At 34.8% G+C, this 27,500-nt stretch overlaps 1 protein-coding gene across 4 annotated transcripts in view; it reads right to left on the minus strand.

Moving 5' to 3' along the window:
- The window catches only part of ZCWPW2 (zinc finger CW-type and PWWP domain containing 2), a 218,258-nt gene that overhangs the window by 97,055 nt on the left and 93,703 nt on the right, over positions 1–27,500 (minus strand). The window lies entirely within an intron of this gene.

Below are 27,500 nucleotides of genomic sequence, written 5' to 3' on the forward strand. Positions count from 1 at the left end.
ATTAAGTATTATAAAATATATCATCTACATTTAAAATGGAAACAATTCATTCAGACGCTTCTTAAGCTAGAGCCTCAGTAGCATTCTTTATTTATAATGATATCTATAATCTAAAATTATCAATTCAAATTTGATTACAATAATATTAAAGTGAAGTTAAAATATGAGTACTTACAATTTAGAAAATTTCTCTTTTAGACAAAATGTTTAGCATATATTAAAAATCTGGAAAACCAGAACCATAAGTACTTAGAAGCTGTTTTATTGAGCTTCATAAATTCATTGAAGAGAATTCAAATATTGACCATTACTTTAAATTATTTCTTACATAACATACCTTTAGAAACAAGAGGATATAATCATATTCAAAGTAATAGATTTCATAGTCAAAAGAAAACACACAATTATCTTCCTTGGGAATGTATCTCCTCCACTCAATGTTCGAAGAGCAACACTATACACCTGTTACAAAGTATTCTGCCTGGTGATTTATATCAATTGCTGCAGTTTATACATTCAAACTTGCAGCATTGCTTGATGACTTTAACCATATATTGCACTGATGTATTGTTCTTATTTACTATATGACAAAGTTATTGCTTTTATCCTCTATTGAGTAGAATATTTTCATTTAAAGAGGCTGAGTACAAAGTTAATCACAAGGATATCTTGTCGTCCTTAAATTGGATTTCAACAACAGCAACCAGTAATCTAGAAAGTAAGAACATTCCTATTCTTTTGATGCACACTAAAAGACAGCCATATCATACCCATATACATTTCAGAAGCTTTAGCTTTGGTCTTTTTTGCTTCCTAATATTTGCCTTCCCTCTTACATGTCACCTTTAACGTACATTTATATAATCTTCAAATAATCAACTCTGGATTATTTAGACAGTTTACTCAAATTTTTGAATACTTAAAGCAAATATTGTTTTGAAAATTGTAATAACTTGTTGCTTACTCTGCTTAAATTTTGTATAGAAATAAAAGTATTGCTTATTCTAGCTCAGTAGGATTTTAAGATCAAGACTACTTCTACGCCTCCAGTTGGCAAAAAAAAAAAAAAATAGGCTACCTCTATTTAGTCTGATCTTTTACATCATCTAATCCTCCATATCAGAGGTAACACTGAAAATGCAATGACAACCAGGGGACAGAATCTGTAAAGACAGAGAAAATGGATATTTGCGGGGAGATAATCTACTACAATATAGTTGTTCTTGAAATCCACTAAACAGGCTATAACCAATCTGTTTAAAAATACAGATTCTCAGAACACTTCTCATTAGGTAGATTCAGGAATATGTAATTTTAAAGAGCTGTGCAGAAAAATATGAGGATCAACAAGTTGGGAAATCAACAGTTACATAAAAGAACAATAAGAATAAAAACTCAAATCAAAACCCTGACATTAAGATACGAAAGCATGTATTAATAATAACCAGTTACTGCTAATGTTACAAGGGAATGAAAAAATTCTAGGTTTTAATGAGGGCATCTTCAGGCTCTCTGAATCAACAGCTAGGAATCAAGTACTAAACATGAGGAAGAGACCTTTTATATCTTTGTCCAGCTTTGAAAACCCCTGGTTAAAGATTAAGTTGATTAATTAGGTTGGCTGAATTAACAACAGAAGATGAATATGAAGGCTTTGCAATTTTCTCATTTATAGATGATAGCTTATTATGAATTAGGTATGCTTATAAAGATTAGAAGCAGATGGTCCAATGTAAGCTTCAAGTAGGCTGTCATATAATGTGAAAACCCAGAGTCAGTAATCAGAAGAACATGCTTGAATTCCAGTTCTATTGTGTGACCTCAGGCAAGTCACTTAATCTATGCCTCAACTTTCTCAATAATTAATGATCACATGAGATAGTACATATAGAAAGTACCTTATAAAATATAAAGTAATTTTAAAATGTTAGTTATCATATATTATTTTCAAATAATTCTCAAATGTTAGTCATAAATTATCAGTCACCACAACTATTCAACATTGTACTAGAAGTCTTAGCTGAAGCAATTAAGCAGGAGAAAAAAAATAAAAGGCTTCCAAATAGGTAAGGAAGAAATAAAACTTTATTCGCAGATGACATGATCGTATACTTGGAAAATCCTGAGATATTCATGACAAAGCTACTTGAGTTAATAAACAAATTTAGTATAGTGGTGGGTTACAAGATTAATGCACAAAAATCAGAAATGTTTCCATATACAAATCATGACCTAAATATGAAGACAATTAAGGAAAAAATTACATACAAAATAGCCACTAAAAGAATCAAGAAAGAAACCTCAAACAGCTAAAGATATTCTAAAAAAGAAGAGTAAAGTGGGAGAATTAACACTTCCCAACTAAAAAGTTTATTACAAAGTGGCAGTCATGAAAACAGTATGGTATTGGCATAAAGATAGTACTGATCAATGGAAGCAAATCAAGAGCATGGAGATTGACCACCAAATTTATAGCCAATTGATCTTTGACAAGGCTCCCAAATCTAATGAACTGGGACAGAACAGTCTTTTCAAAAAATGGGCTTGGGAAAACAGGATATCATTAGTCAAGAGAATGAATTTCATATACCTATACAAAAAATTAACTCAAAAGGGATCAAAGACCTAAATATAAAAGTCAGCACTCTAAAACTCCTGGAAGAAAACAGAGAAACATATTCAAGACCTAGTAATAGGAGGTACTTTCCTGAACTTCACAGCTAAAGTACAAGTAATGAAAGAAAAAATAGATAAATGGGATCTACTCGGAATCAAAAGCTTCTGTGTCTCAAAGGATTTTGTCAAAAAGGTAAAGAGGTGGCCACTCAATGGGAGAAAATATTTGGATACCATGCATCAGATAAAGATTTGATATCCCATGTACATAAAGAAATCATTCAACTGAACAACAAAAGAGCAAACAACCCAATTATAAAATAGGCAAAAGATTTGAACACACATTTTCCTGAAGAGCAAATATAAATGGCTAAAAAGCATATGAAGAGTTGCTCATCTTCTTGAGTTACCAGGGAAATGCAAATTAAAACTACAATGAGATATCATCTCACACCTGTAAGAATGGTTGCCATTAAACAAACCAATAAACTACAATACTGGAGGGATTGTATAATGTTGATGGGACGGTATAATGGTACAGATGCTATGGAAAACAGTTTGGCAGTTCCTCAGAAAACTAAACATTGAGTTGCCCTATAACCCAGCAATACCACTACTCAGTATACACCCAGAAAAGGTGAAAGGAGTGACACAAACAGACATTTGCACACCAATGTTTGTAGTGACATTATTCACAATCACTAAAAGATGGAAGCAACCAAGTGCACATCAAGAGACAAGTAAGAAAACAAAATGTGATATATACATATGATTGAATATTATGCAACAGTAAGATGAAAGGAGGTCCTGAGGCATAAGAGAACATGAATGTACCTTGAGGACATAATCCTCAGTGAAATAAGCCAGACACAAAAGGACACATACTGCATGATCTTGATATTATGACTCTGGTAAAGATGACAATGTCAAGGCTCAGGCGAGACAAATGAGTTGCTCTGGATAATAGACCAAGAAGTGATCACCTCCAAGATGGAAAGTCAATGCAGTTTTGCTCTAGTATGATCTGGATGAAAATTTTGGGGACATAATGAGGACTATGGTATTCTCCTGCCCATATTACTCTCACTCTTCCCCCTTATTCTCTCTTCCTCTCTCCCTTCTCTTTTTCTCTCTCTTTCTCTAATTCTCTTTTTCTTCCCTAAAATAAATTAAATAATAAATAAATGAATAAATACAGCTCTTGAAAGATAAACACAAAACCTCACACTAGAGGTTTTTCTTATTTCCGTTCCAATTACCCAATATGACTTGCCTGGCTTTCAACAAAAATTATAATAAATGCTAAAAGGCAAGAAAAAATGCAATCTGAAGAGACAAAGCAAGTATCAGAATGAAATTCAAGTAGGATACAGATTTTGGAATTATCAAACTCGGAATTGAAAATACTAATTAATATGTTAGGGCCCCTAATATTAAAAAAAGGCACAACTTGGCAAGAAGGTAGGTGGGCATAGAGATGGAAATTCTAAGAGAGAATCAAAAGGACATGCCAGAAATAAAAAATACCATTAACAGAAATGAAGACTGTCTTTGATAGTCATATTAATAGACTGGAAATAGCCAAGGAAAGCATTAGTGGGCTTTGAACTTATGCAAATGGAAACTTCCCAAACTGAAATACAAAAAGAATGAGAGAATTAAAAAAATAACAGAATAGAATGTACAAAAAGTATGGAAAATATAAAAAAGTTTAATATACATGGAATTAGAATGCCAGAGATAAAAGATAAAAGGGACCAGCTCAAGTGGAATCCATCCTTCAAGGAATTCATGCCCCAGGGATTAGAAAACAGAAACACTCAAAGCCATCCTACTACCTCACTTCTGGCTCAATCATAAACCTGTCAGGGAAAGTCTGCTGAAATTAAAATCACCGCATCATTTTAAGCTGGTGGGAAGCCATGGGCAGACAGGTACCACATGCTGGGCAGGATAGGAAAAGCACAGGGTCTAGAGGCTTCGTAGGAAACTCAGACAACCTGCTGGTTCTCACCCTCAGGGAAAACTGATGCTGGCTACTTTTTCTTCCTGAGATGTGGGCCTTTTTGGTCTGGAAAAATCTGACCCTCCTCAAAAGAAAAAAGAAAGGCTCCATATAGGCAGAAAAACAAGAACTGAAAAATTCTGTTCAAGTAAACAGAACCTATGCTAGAGGTCGAGAATAACTTCAACTGAATGTTGCAGAACAGATAGAGAACAAAGCTATCCAGCAAGAATACCTAGGTAAAAGAGTGAAACCTTCCAGAATAAAGTAATTAAGGAAATCAGATGTCTAGATGCCAGCAAAAAAATAACGAATCATACTAGGAAAACTGAAGATATGGCCCAGTCAAAGCAACAAGCCAACACATCAAATGAGATGTAGGAGTTGAAACAAGTAATTCAGGATGTTAGAACAGTTATTCAAGGGTGGGCCACGGTGGCTCAGCAGGTAAGAGTGCTTGCCTGCCATGCCCGAGGACCCGGGTTCGATTCCCGGTGCCTGCCCATGTAAAAAAATTAAATTAAATTAAAAAAAAGAACAGTTATTCAAAATCTAAGCAAAAATCAAACCAATGAATTAAGGGAGGATATAAAGAAGACAGTGGGTGAGAAAAAGAAACTAAAGTTTGAAAAAAAATTCACAGAACTTATGGGAATGAAAGGCACAATAGAAGAGATGAAAAAACAATGGAAACCTACAATAGATTTTAAGAGGCAGAAGAAAGGATTAGTAAACTAGAGGACTAGACATCTGAAATCCAACACACAGGGAAAATAATGGGAAAATATGAGTTGGGTCTCAGGGAATTGAACGACAACATGAAGCACATGAATATATGTGTTGTGGGTATCTCAGAAGGAGGAGAGAAGGGAAAAGGATGAGAAAGACTAATGGAAGAAAAAAATCACTGAAAATTTCCCATATCTTATGAAAGACATAAAATTACAGATCCAAGAACTGCAGTGTACCCCAAGCACAACAGATCCAAATAGACAAACTCCAAGATACTTACTAATCACATTGTCAAATGTCAAAGACAAAGAGAAAATTTTAAAGAAGCAAGAGAAAAGCAATCCATGATAAAGGGAATCCCAATAAGACTATGTGTAGATTCTCAGCAGAAACCATGAAGGTAAGAAGGCAGTGGTATGATATATTTAAGATTCTAAAAAAGAAAAACAGCCAACAAAGAACTCTACACCCAGAAAAATGGTCTTTCAAAAATGAGGGGGAGATTAAAACATTTTCAGACAAATAGTCACTGAAAGAATTTGTGACTAAGAAATCAAGAAATACTAAAGGGAGCACTACAGGCAGATAGGAAAAGGCAGGAAAGAGAGGTCTGGAGAAGAGTGTAGAAATGAAGACTATCGGTAAAGGTACAAAGATAAAAAAAAAATAGACATGACATATAAAATTAAAAAGATAAAATGGTAGAAGGAAGTATTGCCTTTACAATAATAACATTAAAATGTTAAAAATTTCCCAATCAAGAGACATAGATTGGGGCGGGCCGCGGTGGCTCAGCGGGCAAAGTGCTTGCCTGCTATGCCGGAGGACCTCGGTTCGATTCCCGGCCCCAGCCCATGTAACAAAAAACAGAAAAACAAAATACAATAAAACAGGAGAATGCTTGAAAATGTTTCCCTTTCTTCCTTCCTTCCTTCCTTCTATCCTTCCTTCCTTCTCTCTGTCTTTCCTTAAAAAAAAAAAAAAAAAAAAAAAAAAAAAGAGACATAGATTGGCCGAATGGATTTTAAAAAGGACCTATCTATACGTTGTCTACAGGAGACTCATTTGAGACCCAAGGATAAACATAGGTTGAAAGTGAAACGCTGGAAAAAGATATTTCATGCAAAGAACAATCAGAAAAGAGCAGGAGTAGCTATATTAATAGCAACACTAATACTCAACAAATTACACTTCAAATGTAAAACAACTAAAAGAGAAAAATAAGGACACTATGTATTAATAAAAGGAAGAATTCAACAAGAAGACATAACAATCATAAATACTTATGCATCAAGCCAGAGTCCTCCAAAACACATGAGGCAAACACTGAAGGAAGAAGTAGACACCGCTACCATAATAGTTGGAGTCTTCAACTCCCTGCTTTCATCAATGGATAAAAGATCTAGACAAAGGATCAATAAAGAAACAGAGATTATAAATAATATGATAAATGAAGTAGACTTAACAGACATTTACAGAACATTACACCCCATAGCAGTATGATACATATTTTTCTCAAGTGCTCATGGGTCATTCTCAAGGATAGACCATACATATGCTGGCTCACAAAGCATGTCTCAATAAATTTAAAAAGATGAAATCATGTGAAACACTTTCTCAGATCATAATGGAATGAAGTTGGAAATCAATAACAGGCAGAGGGCCAGAAAATTTACAAGCATATGGAGGCTAAACAACACACTCTTAAACAACCAGTGGGTCAAGAAAGTAATTACCAGAGAAATCAGTCAATATCTCAAGGCCTATGAAAATGAAAACATAACATATCAAAATTTATGGAATGCGGTAAAGCAGTGCAGAGAGGGAAACTGATTGCCTTGAACACCTATATTAAAAAAAGAAGAAATAGCAAAAATTGATGAATTAACAGTTCACTTGGAAGAACTAGAGGAAGTGTAGCAAACTAACCCCAAAGCAAACAAAAGGAAAGAAATAATGATGATGAGATCAGAAATAAATGAAATTGGGAACATGAAAACTATCAAGAAAATCTACAAAACCAAAAGTTGGTTCTTTCAGAAAATCAATAAAATGGATGGACCCTTGGCTAAGATGACAAAAAAAAGAGATGATACAAATAAATAAAATGAAAAAAATATATGAGCAACTATAGGATAATAAACCAGACAACGTAGATGAAATGGACATATTCCTAGAAAGACATGAACAATAAATATTGACTTGAGAAGAAATGACTTCAACAAACCAATCACAAGTAAAAGAGATTGAATAAATCATCAAGAAGCTCCCCAAAAAAGAAAAGTCCAGGACCAGATGGCTTCACATGCAAATTCTACCAAACATTCAAGAAAGAATTAGTTCTAATGCTGCTCAAATGCTTCAAAAAAATTGAAGAGGAGGAAAAGCTACTTAACTCATTCTATGAAGCCAACATCACCCTAATACCAAAGCGAGACAACAATACTACAAGAAGAAAAAAAAAATACAGGCCAATTTCTTTAATGAATATAGAAGCAAAAATCTTCAAAAAAAAAAAAAAGAAACCTGCAAATTGAATCCAGCAGCACATTAAAAGAATTATACACCATGACCAAGTGGGATTTATTACAAATCAAAGCAGAAAAACCACATGATCATCTCAATTGATGCAGAAAAGGCGTTTGACAAAATTCAACATCTTTTCTTGATGAAAAAATTTCAAACGATAGGAATAGAAGGGAACTTTCTCAACATGATAAAGGGAATATAAGAAAAAACCCACAGCTAACATCTACCACAATGGGGAAAGACTGAAAGCTTTCCCTCTAAGATCAGAAAGATCTGGATGCCCACTGTCATCACTGTTATTCAACACTGTGCTGGAAGTTCTAGCCAGAGCAATTAGACAAGAAAAAGAAATAAAAGTCATCCAAATTAGAAAGGAAGAAGTAAAACTCTCACTGTTTGCAGATGACATGATACTATATGTCAAAAATCCCCCAAAATCTATAGCTATTACAGCTAATAAATGAGTACAGCAATTTGGCAGGGTATAAGATCACCACCCCAAAATCAGTAGTGATTCTATACTAGTGATGAGCAATCTGAGGAGGAAGTCAAGAGAAAAATTTCATTTACAATAGAAACCAAAAGAATCAAATATTTAGGAATAAATTTAACTAAGGATATAAAATACCTATACACAAAAAATTACAAGAAATTGCTAAAAGAATTTATGAAAGATCTAAATAAATGGAAGAGCATACTGTGCTCATGGATTAGAAGACTAAATATAGTTAAGATGTCATTCCTATTCAAATTGATTTACAGATTCAATGAAAAACCAATTAAAATCCCAAAAACTTACTTTGCAGAAATAGAAAAATAACTAAATTTATTTGGAAGGGCAGGGTGCCCCAAATAGCTAAAAATATCTTAAGAAAGAAAAATGAAGTAGAAGTTTCATACTATTTGATTTTACAGCATATCACAAAGTATAGTGGTCAAAACAGCATGGCATTAGCATAAAGATAGATATACTGACCAATGAAATCTAATTCAGTGTTCCTAAATAGATCCTCTCATCTTTGAACAATTGATCTTTGATAAGGTGGTCAAGCCAATCTACCTGGGACAGAGCAACCTCTTCAATAAATGTTGTTTGGAGAACTGGATATCCATGTGCAAAAGAATGATTCATATCTCACACGCTATGCAAAAATGAACTCAAAACAGATCAAAGGACATAGACATTAGAGCTAAGACCATAAAACTTTTAGAAGATAATGTACAGAAATAGCTTATAAATTTTGTAATAGGAGGCAGTTTCTTAGACCTTACACCCAAAGGACAAGCACTGAAAACAGAAATAGATATATGGAACCTCTTCAAAATTAAACACTTTTGAGCATCAGTGAACTTTTTCAGGAAGTAAAAAGGCAGCCTATACAAAGGGAGACAATATTTGGAAGCCACACATCAGATAAGGGTTTAGCATCAAGAATATATAAAGAGATCCTTCAACTCAAAAACAAAAAGAAAATCAACCCAATTAAAATATGGGCCAAAGACATGAACAGATAGTTCTTAGAAAAGGGAAAACAAATGGCTAAATGGCACATGAAAAGATGCTCAGCTTCACTGGCTATTAGGAAAATGCAAATCAAACCACAATGGGATAATATCTACCACCCACTAGAATGGCCATTATCAAAAAACAGAAAGTGACAAGTGCTGGAGAGGATGTGGAGAAAGAAGCACACTTATCCACTTTTGGTGTGAATATAAAATGTTACAACCACTCTGGAATGCAGTTTGGCAGTTCCTCAGGAAGCTAAGTATAGAAATGCTATATGATCTAACAATCCCATTACTACATGTATATTTAGAGGAACTGAAGGCCAGAACAGAAACAGACATTTGCACACTGATAGTATAGCAGCAATATTTATGGTTGCCAAGAGATGGAAACAGCCCAAAAGTCCATCAATGGATGAATGGCTAAACAAGCTGTGATATAAACATACAATGGAATATTACACAGCTGTAAAACAGAATAAAATCATGAAGCATGTAACAACATGGCTGAACCTTGAGAACATTATGCTGAGTGAAATTAGCCAGAAACAAAAGGACAAAAATTGTGTGGCCTCATTAATATGAACTAACATTAATGAGTGAATTTTGAGAGTCGAAGAACATAGTTATCAGGAGATATAAATAGGGTAGAGACTGGGCATTTGGTACTGAAGGAATACAGACTGTGCAACAGGATTGACTGTAAAAATTGATAGCACAATTGGATAGCACAATATTATCTGATTGTAGCACAATAATATAAGTACACTGAATGAAGCCGAATATGGGTTTGATTGAGAGAGAAGGTCTGGGAGCATATTTGAAACCAGAAGGAAAGATAGAGGATAAAGAATGAGACAGTATAATTTAGGATTACCTAGAGTGGACAATGAGGGTGATTAAATATACCAATGAAAAAAAGATTTGCATGAGGGCGAACAAATGAATGTCAACATTGCAAGGTGTTGAAAATGCATGGTATATAGGAAAAAGTACAGTCAATGCAAGCTGTGGTCTATAGTCAACAGTAACATTAAAATATGCTTCCACTTAATGTAACATAGGCATGCATTATGCCAAAACTAAATGTCAACATGCGGGCATGGGGAGGGGATGGAGGAGGGGTATGGGTTACTTTAGAAGAAAAAGAAATGTCTTCATATATATTATGGTGGCAAAGGCATGTCTATCTCCTTTGGTTGGATTGTAAGATGTGTGAATCAAACTGTTTAAAAATGAACAGAGAGGAACAAGTGCTAGAGAAAATACAGAGAAAGAGATGTACCAATTAACTGTTGGTAGGGGAACTGAGAGGTGCAGCCTCTTGGAGGGCAGTGTGATGGTTCCACAGGAGGCTAAGGATGGGGTTGCCATATGATCCTGCAACCCCATTGCTCAGTATATACCTGGAGGAACTAAGTGTGGGGACACAAAATGGACATTTGCACGCTGGTTTCCATGGCGGTAGTATTCAAGATTCACAATGGATGGAGGTGGCCTAACAGTATAAGAACTGAGGAATGCAAGGGGGAACTGTGGTGTATACATATAATGGACTACTGAGCAGCTGCAAGAAGGAATGAAGTTGTGAGGTATGCAACTAGGTGAATGAACCTTAAGGACTGTATGTTGAATGAAATGTCAGTAACAGAAAGACAGATATTATCATGCCTCACTCACATGGACTAACTACAATATAAAAACTTGGTGAACTGAAGTTGAGAGCATGGGTTATCAGGTTGGGGCCTATTGTAAAGGTTCCTAGATTGTAAGCTCCTACAGCAGTCATATATATTCAGGAGTTTTAACTGTTTTTCTAACTTCTGAGATACTAAGCTATTGGTATAGAACCTGGTTATTCCCAGAAATTTTGTGCATCTATCAGATACCTAAGACTTAGAGTTAGAGCTCTAAAGCTATGAAAGTCTGCATTATACCATACAGGAACTGTTTAAAAAGTTGAAAAAGGAATCAGACTTCAACTAGAGATATGAATGAAACTGATCTGGATAGAACTGGGGTAGATCAGAATACAGGGTAAAGGATGATATCATTCATATTTTAAAACTTCAACTTCTGAGTGACACCAAAGGGAGAGAGATTTATTTGGTGCAAAATTTATATTTTGGGTAGCACTTCCCCTAATTTAACTTGTATAGTCAGTTTAGTTGAACACTACAATTACATGGAATCTTGAATAGTATGTGAGCTCTTGTTGGTTTGTCTAGGTTAGTGTGATGCCCCAGTATATTCCAGACTAATTTGTCCAGTGGATAAAGAAGTATTTGCAAAATCCCCTTGGGAGACTTGGGAGATAGGAAGAAATATTCAACTTCCCCATTTGGGGAATTCCTGATATTTTCACAAGCAGTGGGACAACCAAATCAATATGCGGAACCTCAATCTTGGGGTTCGCCCCCATGAAACTTATTTCTGCAAAGGATAGGTTAGGCCTACTTATAATTATGCCTAGGAGTCACCCCTAAAGAACCTCCTTAGTTGTTCAGATGTGGCCTCTCTCTCTAAGCCAACTCAGCAGGTGAACTCACTGTCCTTCCCCACTATGTGAGAGATAACTCCCAGGGTAAGTCTCCCTGGCAACATGGGACAGAACTCTTGGGATGAGCCAGGACTTGGCATGGGAATGAGAGGGCCTTCTTGATCAAAAGCAAGAAGAGAGAAATGAGACAAATAAAGTTTCAGTGGCTTAGAGAGTCAGAGTTGAGATTATACAGATATCCCTTTTTAGTTTATGGCATATTGGTGTGACTGGAGGGAAGTACCTGAAACTGTTGAGCTGTGTTTCAGTAGCTTTGATTCTTGAAGATGATTGTTGTATAACAATATAGCTTTTACAATGTGACTGTGTGATTGTGAAAACCTTGTGTCTGGTGCTCCTTTTATCCAGGGTATGTAGAGAGGAGTAAAAAAAAATATGGATAAAAATAAATAATGAGGAGGATAAGGAATAAAATAAAATGGGAAGATTGAAATGCTAGTGGCCAATGTGAGGGAAGGGAAAGGGGCATGAGATGTAAGAGGTTTTTCTTTTTATTTCTTTTTCTGGAGTGATAACAAATGTTCTAAAAATGATGTGATGAAATTGTGAGCCATTGATTGTACACCATGTATAGACTGTATATGTGTGAAAATTTGTCAATAAAAATATTTTCAAAAAAAAAAGAGGATAGCAAGTAGCCTTATTAGGACATGACCTAAGGTCTCCATGACCCTGGAAACCAACCAAAAAGTGACACAGGTCAATCAGATTCAGGAAGTTTGTAAGTTGATTTAGCTGATTCTCTAGCTTGGGTTTCTGCTTCCACTAATTCTTAGTAAACATTCGCTTTATGGTCATTTACACATATATAACACTGGTCCCCATTAGAAAAAAAATTATCACAATATAAATCATTATAATTTGGTCTCTGCAGTCCAACAAAATGAGTATATACTCATTTAATTTCCATAGGAGTTCTATTATTTAAAGAACTCTTTATATTGTTTAAGATTTAGTAATTTATTCAGTGCTCATATAGTGCTAATTGCCAGGCGTGTCCTAAGCACTTCACAAGTAACTCATTTCAACTTATTAATAAGCTTAAAAGGAGAAATTATCCCCATTTTACAGAAGAGGAAGCTGAGGCACAGAAGTTCAGAACTTGCCTAAGTTCAATGACAATGATACATGTGAGTGACAGAGCTGGAGTTCAAACTCAGGCAATCTCCAGAATTGTAGGCTCAACTACTACAATAAAATATCACTTTGTTCTAAGGCAATTCTTTTGCACAAATCTTTAAGACAGTGCTATAAAGAGCTCCTTGCCCATATCATTAAACGTAATTATGTTGAAAATTATTGAAAATGGTGACTTGTGACATTTTATGTATCAGGTCACATTTATAATGCTTAGGAAAAATTTTTCTAAGACAATTAACCAGTGGTTAAAAATATAAATCAAATGTATTTATTATATACAATTAAAGTATTTGTATATGTTCTGATTTCAACTTGCAGAATTTTTATTTTGCCAAACTGAAGACAAGCCTGTAACAAGTAGGTATAAACATTGCTATATTAAATGATAGTGAAGTATTGGTAATATATTGATGAAATAAAGCACTGGAAGCAAATAAACACTGAATCAATAGAAACTGTTAAGTCTTATGCTTATCTAACATGCTGTTATCTCTCACTTCTCTAGCCAGGCTGACTACTCCAACTAGGAATATTAAATCAAATTGAGAGAAATGTGCAAGTTTAAATAAGGCATTAAAATAAGTATGTGCTCAGTTGCTCTGAGCCTTAAAAATGTCAGGATGGGCCTAAAGGATTTTAAGCAACAGTACTAATGGATACGAAAACATTTAACTAAAAGAAAACTAACATTTCAGCTGTTATTTTTCAGTCCATATTTATTTGTGTTCTATGGAATGTGTTTATGGGAAAACAATGGTTATATTTATTACAGACAAATGCTCAGATTCTGTTTAATGATAGAATCATAAGAGCAGGTGGGAAATCTAGGTGAAAAGGATTGTTAAATATGTGATGCGGAATCAGTACATATTCAACATGAGTCATGGTCCTAAACAGAGAATAAGGACTTTCGGAAAACTGAGAAAACTATGTATTACTATTTCTTAGCAAAGAATATTGCCAGTTTACTGAAAAATCAGTGTGAGAAACCCAGTTAACAATATATTTTTCATGCATTTGATGAGGGGAGAAGTAGCTACTTTTTCCATCCTTTATAAATAGAGTGAAGTTGGCCATTTTGCTTGGATTTGGACTTTTGACTTCAGCATAAGTTCACAGTTATCTAAATTCATAAGAGATGAAGTGAGGAGATGACAAGGATGACTTGAAGAATTTATTTGGTGCAGCAAAGTCAGCATATACAAATGTGAATCAGAAAAGCATAGTAGAGCTAGGAAAAGAAACTGGCTTAATTCCACTGAAAAGAACATGAGAAATAATATTTCTTGTTCTTCCAAATTCCATCAAACAACTCCAAAATATCTTGAGGCATTGCTGATATTTGGGCCTCTTCATTCATCAAGGAGTCAGACTAAGAAGATTCTAAGTTATCTCCTGCTTTCAATAATTTTTAGCACTTCTGTTTACACTAAACTTGAAAAACATTCTAGCAATGGCCCCATTTCAGTCATGTATGAAGAATCAAAGAATTAGATTATTCTATTCTAGCTTTATTTCTGGGAGCATCAGATTGGTTGATACAGAACACAAGCACCACATCATTTTCCACATATGATCTTAGCCAAAAGAAAATATGTTATTTTCCCTGTTAATATTATTGGTCTCTATTTAGTACTCCCCCCTATAGATGTGGAATTCAGGAACAGGAAATGATCTAACTATATTTCACCTATTTCTTCCAATGATTAATAAAAATAACTAACATTTATTAATTCTACTATAGGTCAAGCACTATGCAAAATACTTTATATGTATTGCCTTAGTTAACCCTCAGAGTTATTTTTTGAGGCACATATTATTACAACCCCCATTTTACTGATGAAGCGTCTGAGGTTTGTAAAGGTTTAAATAGCTTGCCTGAGATCAAACACCTGTAAGGAGCAGAGTCAACTGTCAAATCCAAAGAGCCTAACTCTAAAGGCTGTCTCTTTAACTATGACAACTTAATGTTTTCCTAACGTGAATTACTACAAAATTTTTCTTGGCAGATTATTCATAGATAGTTTACAGGTTAGAAACATGTCCTAATTCCTTCATCCTTTCCTCAGGGAAAAAACTAATGGATGTTTAGAAAACAAGCAAATAAATGAACAAAGAAAAAGTCTTACTCCAATAAAAATACCAAATTACAGCAAATTTTCTATCAAATATGGAATTAGTATGATAGCATTCTATTGAGAGTTTGGTAGCTATATTTAGGTTATTTGCTAGTAGCAGTATGGTGCAAAAGTAATTTTTTTTCAAATGCATTTTTCTATCAAATTGCTCAATAGATTTGTATCCAATTTCACTCAATTACTCTAAAAGCAAAATGTTGCCTGATGATCTGGTTATAAATTCATTTTCTAATCCTTATTACAGACTTCACATGCTTAGAATTTGGATCCTAATTAATCTAAGAAGCAAAATACTTGCTCAAATAGATGTTAATCCAGACACACTAGCCAAATGACTACTGCAAATGTAATCTAAAACTATCAACAGTAATGCTTATTCTGCTTTTGACACTAGGCCTCCGAAGGGGAACATTAAGCAGTAAGTAAAGAATAAATCTACCAGAGATTGCCTTCATTCAACATGTACACAAGATTGGAAAAGAGAAAAATATCCTCATTTTGTAGGTACAAAAGTGGGGAAATAATCTAAAATAAAATAGGCTACTTCTCATGCATCAGTAAGCTGGCATGATATAGAAGGAAAAAGAATATGGACTTTGGAGTTAGACATCTTGATTCTAGTCATTGCCCTATCACTCATAAAAAGTCATTGCCCTATCACTTATAATAAGTTATCTTGGGCTAGACACACAGCCTGAATCTTAGTTTCTTCCATATGTCAAATGGTAATTGCTTATCTTCATGAAGTGGCTATAAGACTTACTTAAATATTATCTGAAATATAATATTTAGGCCCAATCCCTGGCCTATGGTAGGGACTCAATATATGATTGCTAGAAATATCTATGCGCTCTTTCAGTTATTGGAGACATTATACAGCACATTGACATCTTTGCCTCATTTGCTGGAGGGCATTCACTAAACCAAGTTTATATTCAATTTATCAATCATCAGTTGATAATTTCTATTCATATGTTTTCCATTATGCAGAAGAGAAATCAATTTATTTAAAATCACTATAGGATAACAAGTTGTGTTATTTCTATTCATATACTGGACAAATTACAGTAATATTATCTCAGTCAATTGGCCAACTTTCAAACAGAAGTGAAATTTTAGGAATGGTACATCTAAGGATACAGTTTATAAAGAACTGTTACATCCCCTATGCTATCATTAGTGTATCTGTCAGAATAATCTCAGGGGCTTAACATACCAAAGGCTTATATCTCCCTCACATTACATACCTGTCACGTGTTGGCAGTGGACCTTTACTAAACGTAGTCATTCAGGGCCCAAGGTGAGGGAGAAGCAAGCCAACAGCTCAAATATTACCAGTCACTGTGCCACAGGGATAGATCTGGAGGATATTGTACTAGTAGGTAAGTAGTCAGGCAAAGAGATGGCATATCACTTCCAGTCTCAACTAACTAGCCAAAGTATACCTTGCCCCACCAGGTGAGTACTAAATGTGTAATTTTCCTTTATACCAGGAAGGCAGAGAGCAGGAAAACTTTGGTGAACTGTCTTAATGACTAATGCAATTAAGAAGCAGATTTATGGGAGTCACAGAGCTCAAGTTTAGTGACCATGGAATTGCTCCCCTTTCATCTCCTTGGAAAATACTGATGAGATAATGGGTAAATGCCCAAATAACATCTGGTACTCAAAGAATCAATTGTATATCTATAGGTATATTACACTGATAAGAAGACTACTAAAATGTACAGTCAAAAATATCCATTCACATTACAGACCAAAAACTCTAATTTTACCATAGGAGAATCATACATAGACTCATGGGTGAACTACCCAAATTCCTTGTCAATGCAAGGAACTTGAGATGTGTAGGCCAATCAATGATGGATTGTAGTACGTTAGCACATACATGTAGTAGCAAAATAATATACAAGACAAATAATTAACTTAAACATGCTATAATTATAAGTTCAAAGTTTGAACTAGTTTTATCCACAGTATCTACAAATGATTTGCATTGTTGAATGACAAGATTTCCATTGACCTCAGTTAAACTGTTAGACATGCAAGCCTATGGCAGTAAGCATAATTTCCAGGAAAACAAAAGTAAAAGCTTAACAAAAGAAGACAATAATAAAGGGTACAAAACATAGCAAGCTATTATCAAATTATAGCTTACTAAAGTTAGATTAGTACATTAATAGGGATAAAACCAACAAAACCCTGATGCCACAATTAAGAAAAGTTAATCAACAGTGCTCAACTTTGGGTTGCACATTAGATTTACTTGAGGAATTGAAAAATGCTCATGCCCAGGCCCCACTCCAAAAGATTCAAATTCAATTAATCCTGTAATGTGGAGCCCAGGCATTGGTGTTTTTCTTTTTACAAAAAATTTCTGAATGCACAACCAGGCTTGAGAATCACTTAACTAAATGATATAGTCCATCAAGCTAAAAAATAAACTTGTAAATAGTAAGGTTCTACAGACATACCTACTAAATATAGGAGAAACAACATTTGCACTCAGGGTGAAAGAATTGCATACCATGTAGCAGCTCTTAAAAAAACTAGCCATCTAGCATATATTCATGTCTAACATCTGTAAGTAATTACCAGAGTGATATGTTTTTTGCATACAAACTTAAAGAAAAATCAAGGTTTCTTTTAAAAATGGAGAATTTTAGTTATCTTCACATTGAGTGATTTTATAGTAAGTTAAAAATAAAATGTATGAATAAATCAATACAAATTACAATTACAATATTGCCTTCAACTTCTTTCTGAAGCACAACCCAGAGTATTGATGAATAATTCTGTTTATTAGGGAAAACTCTATTATCTATATGAAGAGACAATAATAGAGCACTATTGTGCTTTCAACAGTAAAAATGCTTATGGGCCCATAAACATACTAACCAAAGGGAACTGATTATTCAACAAAATCTAGACAAACATGATTGAACTGAAAGAGAAGAATTAAAATTTTCCTGATCTAAATCTAAAAAATATTTCATTTTCTCACAATTCACATAATGGAGGTCTGTCATTTTAGAAGAGCTTACCCCTCATCCCATAACCTTAAGAAATACAACCGCAAAATGTAGAGATAGTCCACATTCAGTGAAAACTCTGAGACAGTATTTGATTACTTATTAAACTAAGCTTACACAAATTAGGAAAAAATGACGTTGAAATTGTGAAATAAAATTTAGCAAGCTTAATCCAGTGAAAGGAATTATAAAGCCCTATCATTCATCTTGTTTTACAAAAAAAGCGATCCAGTAAATTATGCAATATATACCCTCCTCCACCACCTCCTCTATAAAATTTTTAAGATAAAGTCTACACTGCCTACTATATATTGTTTTCTGTGTAAGTGGTCTTTTCTCTGGTAGGGGGAGGTAGGAGTTTAATATCTGGGTCAGTGTCGGGTGCAGTGTAGAGACAGCATTTTAAGATATGGGGGCAGAAAGATCATAAAATATTATGCTCCTGGGAAGTCTAGGCAATAGAAGTTGAGATTGAAGTCAATACTATCTCTATCTCCAAGTGTGCCAGTTAGAAAAGAGTACGTACCCTAGAAAATCCATGTTTTAATACTGATCCATCTTGTGGAAGCAGCTGTTTCTTCCTATTTAGTACTATAGATTGGAAACTTGATTAGGTTATCTCCATGGAGAAGTGACTCACCTAACTGTGGGCACTAATTTTTGATTAAATGGCTTCCATTCTTGCAAAAGAATGAAGAAGACCCCTATCTCACACCTTATACACAAATTAACTCCACCCATTCCAGATGGGCATTGATTAGCTTACTGGAATCATTTAAAAGAGGAGGTACTTTGGAGAGAGTCCTTTTTAGAGCTACAGGAGAGCCACCAGAACCACAGAGCCCACACAGCAAGAGAACTTTGGAGATGAAGAAGGAAAACACCCCTGGGAGAGCTTCATGAAACAAGAAGACTGGAGAGAAAGCTAGCAGAAGTCACCATGTTCATTGTGTGCCTTTCCAGTTGAGAGAGAAACCTTGAACTTCAACAGCTTTTCTTGGGTGAAGGTAACTTCTTGTTGGTGCCTTAATTTGGACATTTTTATAGACTTACTTTAATTGGGACATTTTCACAGCCTTAAACTATAAACTAGCAACTTAAACTCCCTCTTTTAAAAACCATTTTGTTCCTGGTAGATTGCATTCTAACTGCTAGCAAACTAGAATACCAAGGAATAGAGAATCTCAGCTCTCACTGGGTAATACATAGTTTGGAATTACTCATTTTTAACCAATTTCTCATATTTCTCATCCTTAAATCATTTTTCTACCTTGACTGTCAACATTTCCTGAGGCTGCCTTGCTTATTGTTTTCTTTCTTGAGTAGATCGGGCAATTGGACTTTAATCATCTGTGAATCCAAGCAAGTAGAGATTCTCAGATAACCAGGAGTGGGGAATTGGAATACAGTGGCACAGTGGGATAATCTGGCAGGTGCCAGCTAAACTTGAGGTAATTAGTAACTGAATTTTCAGCCTTAAATGAAGAGACGTACAGATGAAAGCACTACTATTCCATCAATTCCAAGGGAGAAAATAAAGAAAAAAACAGATCTGAAGTAAAGAGTAAGAGACAGAGTGTTCCCAGAAGCAGAGCAGAGATAGGTGAACTGAATAACAAGCCAGGAGGGAAACTGCCCCCAGAGCCTTTCAGTATCCAGGAACTTATCTACCCAGAATACCTGACCAGTTGGGATGGGGTTGGGGAGAACAAGCATTAGCAGCTTGCTTAAGCAGCCTTGAATTTCTGATCCCAAGACTGTGCAATGGTTCCCAGGTTTTGTTTTAAATTTTTCAGAAGGTCAAAATCTTGTGGGGAGAGAGGCAATGTCATCAGCATGGCAACATAAGACATCCCTGGAAAATTCTTCCCTCATAATCAACTAATACAAGGGCAAATCTGATGATAGAGCTTGGAGAAGGACTCCACAAAAGCTGAATAGAAGAAAAATAAATTTAATTTCCAAGATCAAGTAGGAAATTTCTATCCTGTCATGCCAGTTTTTATCCCTCCCCGTCATTCAGTCCCTTGCAGCATGGGAATCAAGCAGAGGCAGCCAGCCTGGGTCCCTCAAGCCATGGATGCAGACTATAGAGCCATTCACAGCACCGAGGTAAAACCCCATGCATATCCAGACACAGGAACCCAGTCTGCAAAGACCCAGGCGGGGCAGAGCACAAGCCACTAAACTGTGCTGCCTACAAAAGAATGCTGTGGGCCAGGGATGGGGAGGAGGGAAACTGTAGCAAAACTGTTGGCAAGAGGAGCATGCATTTAAATCCAGTTTCTATTGGCTGAAACACCTCAATGAAAAATGGACTTTTCTAGAGAGACCAACCTTTCCACATTGACCCAATATGACTCCCTAGAGTGGGATAAACTAACAGGGAGAAAACTGGAAGTAGAAAAGCCTCACAGAAAAAAAAAAAATGATGCAGGAGTGTTTCAAACTGAACTGCTCTAAGACAGGAACCATCCCAGAAATGAGAAGTGTAAGGAAAAGGGGGTATTGAGTGAGGGAGAGAATTTCATAAAATCCTAGGAGCTTGGGAAAAAATTCTGCACACACATGAAAGCAGAACAGATCAAAATTACCAGAGAAGGAACAGAGGAAAGAAAGCTTCCTCTTAAAGGTGAAATAATTGTATAAAAAGTACTATCTTAAAAATGATACCACATATCTAGAACAAGAATCAGATGAAGAAGAGGTGAAAAAATGTGAGCATAAAGCACAGGCTACTCTAAAGGGCTAGAATAATTTGGACCAAGTGTCAAAGAAGAGTCTTAACACAAAGTCAATCAACAGTAAAACCCTAGACAAAAGGGAGAAATGGACATTCAGAGTTAATTCATCAAGATAATCAGATGTCTAGATGTATTAGTTAGGGTTCTCTAGAGAAACAGAATCAACAGGGGACACTTGCAAATATAAAATTTATAAAAGTGTCTCACGTGACTGCAGGAACTCAGAGTCCAAAATCCACAGGGCAGGCTGTGAAGCCAACGACTCTGACGGATGGTCCGGATGAGCTCCACAGGAGAGGCTAACCAGCCGAAGCAAGAATGGAAGCTGTATCCTCTGAGTCCTCCTTAAAAGGCTCCCTGTGATTAGATTAAGCATCACTCATTGTAGAAGACACTCCCCTTTGATTACAAATGGAATCAGCTGTGGATGCAGCTGACGTGATCATGATCTAATCCTATGAAATGTCCTCATTGCAACAGACAGGCCAGCACTTGCCCAATCAGATAAACAGGTACCACAACTTGGCCAAGCTGGCACATGTCCCTAACCATGACACTAGACATCAGCAAAAAATCACAAGCCATACTAAGAAACACGAAGGTCTGGCTCAGTCAAGGGAACAAATTAAAATCTCAGAGGAGACATGGAAGTTGGAACAATCATCAAAGAAATTCAAACAAATCTCCTAAACTAATTCAAGGAGATGATGGAAAATATGGATAAGAACTAAAGGAAATTAAGAAGACAGTGTGTGAGCATAAAGAAGAATATGAAAATATAAAAAGAAATTATGGGGTGAAAGGCACAATTACAGAGATTAAACAATAAACTAGTAGTGTCAGACAACAGCAGATTTGAACAGGCAGAAGAAAGAATCAGTGAAGTAGAAGATAAGACAATTGAAATCATACAGTCAGAAGAATTGTAGAGAAAAGAATAGAAATAATTGAGCAATGTCTCAGGGATTTGAGTGACAACACAAAGTACACAAACATATGTGTCATGGGTTTTACAGAAGAAGAGAAAGGAAAAGGAGCAAAAAGAATATTTGAGGAAATAGCTGAAAATTTCCCAATGCTTATGAAAGACATAACTATGTGTCCAAGATGTGCAATGTACTTCAAACAGAATAAATTCTAATATACCTACTCCAAGACATACAGTAATCAGAATGTCAAATACCAGAGATAAAGAGATTCTGAAAGCAGCAAAAGAAAAGCAATGTGTCATATACAAAAGATCCTCAATAAGACTGAGTTCTGATTTCTCATCAGAAACCATGGAGGAGAAAAGGCAGTGGTATGATACATCTAAGGTCATGAAAGAGAAAAACTTCCAGACAATAATTCTTTATCAGGCAAAACTGTCATTCAAAATGAGGGACAGTTTAATATATTCATAGATAAACAGAAACAGAGTTCATCAACAAAAGACCTGCCTTACAAGAATTACTGAAGGGAGTAGTGTAGTTTGAAAGGATGAGACAGGAGACAGTGTCTTGGAGTAGTATGAAGAAATGAAGATATTTGGAAAGGGTAACTATTGGGTTACCCTTTTTGCAAATGCAAAACCCAATAGGACTGTTTCCTCAATATATAACTGTGTTCTTTAATTCATATCAGAGTAATAATATAATTGAACAAGAAAAAAGAATACTTCCTGAATGGAAATGCATGATATAAAGAGGTAAAGAAGGAGAAAAACAACATAAAGAGTGGGAACAGAGGGATATGGGAATGGAGAACAAGTATGTTACTGAAGCAAAGCTGCTATCTTTTCAAACGTAGGTTATAAATATAGGTTGTGTAATATAAACCCTAGAATAATCACAAAAAAGCACTTTAAAAATATACAGAAACAGAAATGAGAAAGGGATCAATTAAATATATCACAAAAGATCAACTATACAAAAAAGGATGATGCAATAAAGGAAAAAGGAGGCCAAAAAAAGGACAAAATGGCTGAAAAAAGTACTGCCTTTACAGTAATAACACAAAATATAAATGGACTAAACTGTTCAATCAAAAGACATAGATTGGTTTAATGAATAAAAAATATGACCAACTATATGTTGTTTACAAGACAGTCACCTTAGACCCAAAGATATAAGTTGAAAGTAAAAAAAAAGGAAAACGATATTCCATGCATATAGTAACCAAAACAAGATCTGGAGTAGCTACACTAATATTGGACAAAATAGACATAAGATAAAAACTGTTTTAAGAATTTCCTTATATAAAGAAGGACACTATATATTAATAAAAGGGGCAATACACCAAGAAGAAATAACAATCATAAACACCTATGTACCTAGCCAGGGTGCCCCAAAATATATGAGACAAACACTTGCAAAACTGAAAGGAGAAATAGACACCTCCACAATAATAGTTGGAGACTTCTATGTACCACTCTCATCAACACACAGAACACCTAGAGAGAAGATCAAAAAGGAAAAAAGAAGTTGAATAATATATTAAAAGAACTAGACCTAACTAGACCTAACGGAACACTGTACCCCAAAACATCGGAATCTACATTCTTCTCAAGTGTTCATGGATCATTCTCCAGGATAGATCACATGTTGGGTCATAAAACAAGTTCCAGTACATTTTAAAAGAGTGAAATTATACCAAGCATCATCTCTGACCATAATGGAATGAAGCTGGAAATCAGTATCAGAAAACTTGGAAAATCCACATATCTATGGTTCAAAGAAAGAATTACAAGAGAAATCAGTACACATCTTGAGACAAATGGAAATGAGAACACAATATATTAAAATATATGTGAAGCAAGGGTAGTGCTGAGAGGGAAATGTATAGCCTTCGGTGCCTACATGAAAAAAGAAGAAAGAGCTAAAATCAAAGACCTAACTTTATATTTGGAGGCACCAGAAAAAGAACAGCAAAGTAAATACAAAGCAAGCAGAAGGAAAACATGAGAAAAGATTAGAACAGAAATAAATGAAATTGAAAATAAAAAGGAAAGCATTAACAAATCCAAAAGTTGGTTTTTGAAAAGATCAATAAAATTGACAAACACTTTGCTAGAAAGAAAAGACAAAAGAAGCAAATAAATAAAATTAGAAATGAGAAGGGGGATATCACTACTGACCCCACAAAAATAAAAAGGTTCATAAGATATGTTATGAACAACTGTATGTCAATGTATTAGACTATGTAGATGAAATGGGCAAATTCCTAGAAACACAAAAACAGCCTACACTGAAACATCTTGAAAAAGAAGAATGAAGTTGGATGACTCATGCTTTTTTACTTTAAAATATATTACAAAGCTACAGTGGTTAAAACAGCATGATACTGGCACAAGGATAGATATATTGACCAATGGAATCTAATTAAAGAGTTCAGAAATAGACCCAAACAAAGTCAATTGATTTATTTTTGGCATGGGCAGGCTCTGGGAATTGAACCCAGGTCTCTGGCCATGGCAGGCAAGAATTCTGCCACTGAGGCACCATTGCACTGCCCTAAAGTCAACTGATTTTTGACAAGGCTATCGAGTCCACTCAACTGGGAAGGAATAGTCTCTTCAACAAATGTTGCTGGTAGAATTGGATATCAATTTGCAAAAGAATGAAGAGGACCCCTATTCACACTTCATACACAAATTAACTCAAAATGGGTCAAAAAACAAAATATAAGAAACAGCACTATTAAACTTGTAGAAGAAAATATAGGGAGGCATCTTCAGAACCTTGTGTTAGGCAATGGTTTCTTAGATTTTATACTCAAGCATAAGCCACAAAGAAGAAATAGTTCAATGAGGCCCGACCAAAATTGAAAACTTTTGTGCATCAAAAGACTTTATTATGAAAATGAAAAGATAACCTATTCAATGGGAGAAAATATTTGGAAATCACATATCTGATAAGGGTTTAGTATATACAATACATAACGAAATCCTACAACTCAACAATAAAAAGCTAAACAACTCAATTTAAAAATGGGTAAAAAATTTGGATAGATATTTCTCCAAAGCTCTAAAAATAGCCAAAAATCACATGAAAAGATGTTCAACATCACTAGCTCAGGGAAATGAAGACCAAACCCACCATTTCACACCACCAGAATGGCTACTATTAAAAAAAGAAGAAGAAAATTATAAGTGTTGGAGAGGATGTGGAGAAATTGCAACACTCATTCATTGCTTGGAAAGTAAAATGGTGCAGCCACTGTGGAAGACAGTTTGGAAGTTCCTCAAAAGCTTAATATACAATTACCATATGACCCAGCAATCCCTGTACTAGGTATATTGAACACAGAGATTTGAACAGATATTTGCATTTGGATGTTCATAGCAGCTTTATTCACAATTGCCAAAAGATGGAAGCAACCCAAGTTTATCCACCAAGCAATGAATGGATAAACAAAACGTAGTATATACATACAATGGAATATCATTCAATCATGAAAAGGAATGAAGTCCTGATAAATATGACAACATGGATGAACCTTGAGGACATTATTTGAGTGAAATAAGCCAGACACAAAAGGACAAATATTGTATGATCTCACCAACATGAAATAATTATAATAAGCAACTCATAGAGTTAGAATCTAGAAGGTAAGTTACCAGGGGCTGGATTGGGGGTAGAGAATAGAGATTAATGCTTAATTTGTACAAATTTCTATTTATTGTAAAGTTTTGGAAATGGATGGTGGTGATGGTAACACATTATTTTGAGTGTAATTAACAGCACTGAATTATATATGTGAATGTGATTAGAAGGGGAAATTTAAGGCTATATTTACATAACTAGAATAAAAATTAAAAAATAAAACATAGGACTATATAATACATGTACTACAGTTAATAGTAAAAATATAAACATGGTCATTAATTAATTATTGAACCAAATGTACCAAACTAATAGAAGACACTAATAGGAGGGTGGTATTTTAGGGAAAAAAACACCAAATGTAAACTATGGACTATAATCAATAGTACAATTTTAATATTTTTTCATCAATTGTATCAAAGGTCCCACACTAATGCAAACAACAACAGGGGAGAGTGTGGAAATACTATTTTTTTTCGTGATTTTTATGCAAACCTACAACTTATCGAGTTAAAAAAAATTAAAAAGAACATTACTTGTTGGCTCCTGATTCCTAAGTTTGGCATTTTCTGAATCAAATTATTCCTTTGTCGCAAGGATTAATAGGATGCTCACTGGAATCAGACTACAAGAGTTAAGCCTGACAGAACTCAAATCCTGACAGTGATACTTGTAAGGTAATTAAACATCTTGCTTTTTGTACTTGCACTTACATCTTATTTGTTAGAAATGCTCTGCTCTTTACCCCACTGGCAAATATCTAAGCTTCTATTTCTGCTTCACGAGCAGGTAGAAGATTTCCCCTTCCTTTGGAAAGGGACTGAGGAGAAGGGACACAAGGTGTTCAAAGGTTGTCAGAAGTGCCTAGGAGCACTTCCAAAATACTCGTGAAGAGAGGGTGCCTCACAATTACATTACTGGCTCACAACTACCCTGAAACGAAGGTATGTAGAGTTATTCCATACTTAAATATTTATACAAAAACAGACTCCCTTTCCAGCTGTTTTCAACTTAAACAGATACTCTGCCAAATATATGGTTAAAATTGCACTTTCAAAGTAAATCAGATTTTCACAGATTTAATTATACCATGGATTAAAATACATGTTTTGGGGTGGGCCATGATGGCTCAGCAGGCAGAGTTCTCGCCTGCCATGCTGGAGACCCGGGTTCGATTCCCGGTGCCTGCCCATGTGAAAAAAAAAAAAAGAAAAGTAAGAAAAATGCATGTTTTGAATATACATACATGCATATGTATACTTGTATATATACTTCTCACTCTAAAATAGAAAATATCCAAATAAAGTCAGAGGTATTCACATTTCTAATATTTACTTTTTATCGGTTTTCTAAAGAAAGCATGGTTTTTAGATGAAAAATTTCAATTTTAAAATAAAGGCAACTAATTGAAGTGAATTATACCAATTAAACCAAACCCTAGGAAGTAGATCCAGTTCACCTAATCTCATCAACCCAAGAATGCAATCTATTCATTAACTATAGTGTGGGATTTAAAGTTTAAAAAGAGTCAAAAAGATACTGAAGGAGCTAGTTTAATGAAATATTCCATCTGAAATCTGAAAAGCTTGTTGCATTCCATAATTAACTTTCCCCGTGAGCTTGGACCACAACTCACAGTATTCTCAAGAGAATTTAATAATTAGCAAATGATAATCTTAAAATTATTTCAAAAGGCAATTATGTAAAATCTTCAGTTGATTTATACTAAACTGCCACTGGAAAAGTAACATTTAAAACTCCCAAAGCTATTTTTATATCCACACTTCCTTTGGAAAAAAATGGTTTAAAAAACCAATATTTGAATTTAAACGAATAGTATTCATTATTTTATTTACATAAATCTAGAAGCAAATAATTATTGATCTTTAAGGATTTGAATAAAAAGTGCTAG

The sequence above is a fragment of the Tamandua tetradactyla genome, chromosome 15, assembly GCF_023851605.1.
Source record: "Tamandua tetradactyla isolate mTamTet1 chromosome 15, mTamTet1.pri, whole genome shotgun sequence".
NCBI lineage: Eukaryota > Metazoa > Chordata > Mammalia > Pilosa > Myrmecophagidae > Tamandua > Tamandua tetradactyla.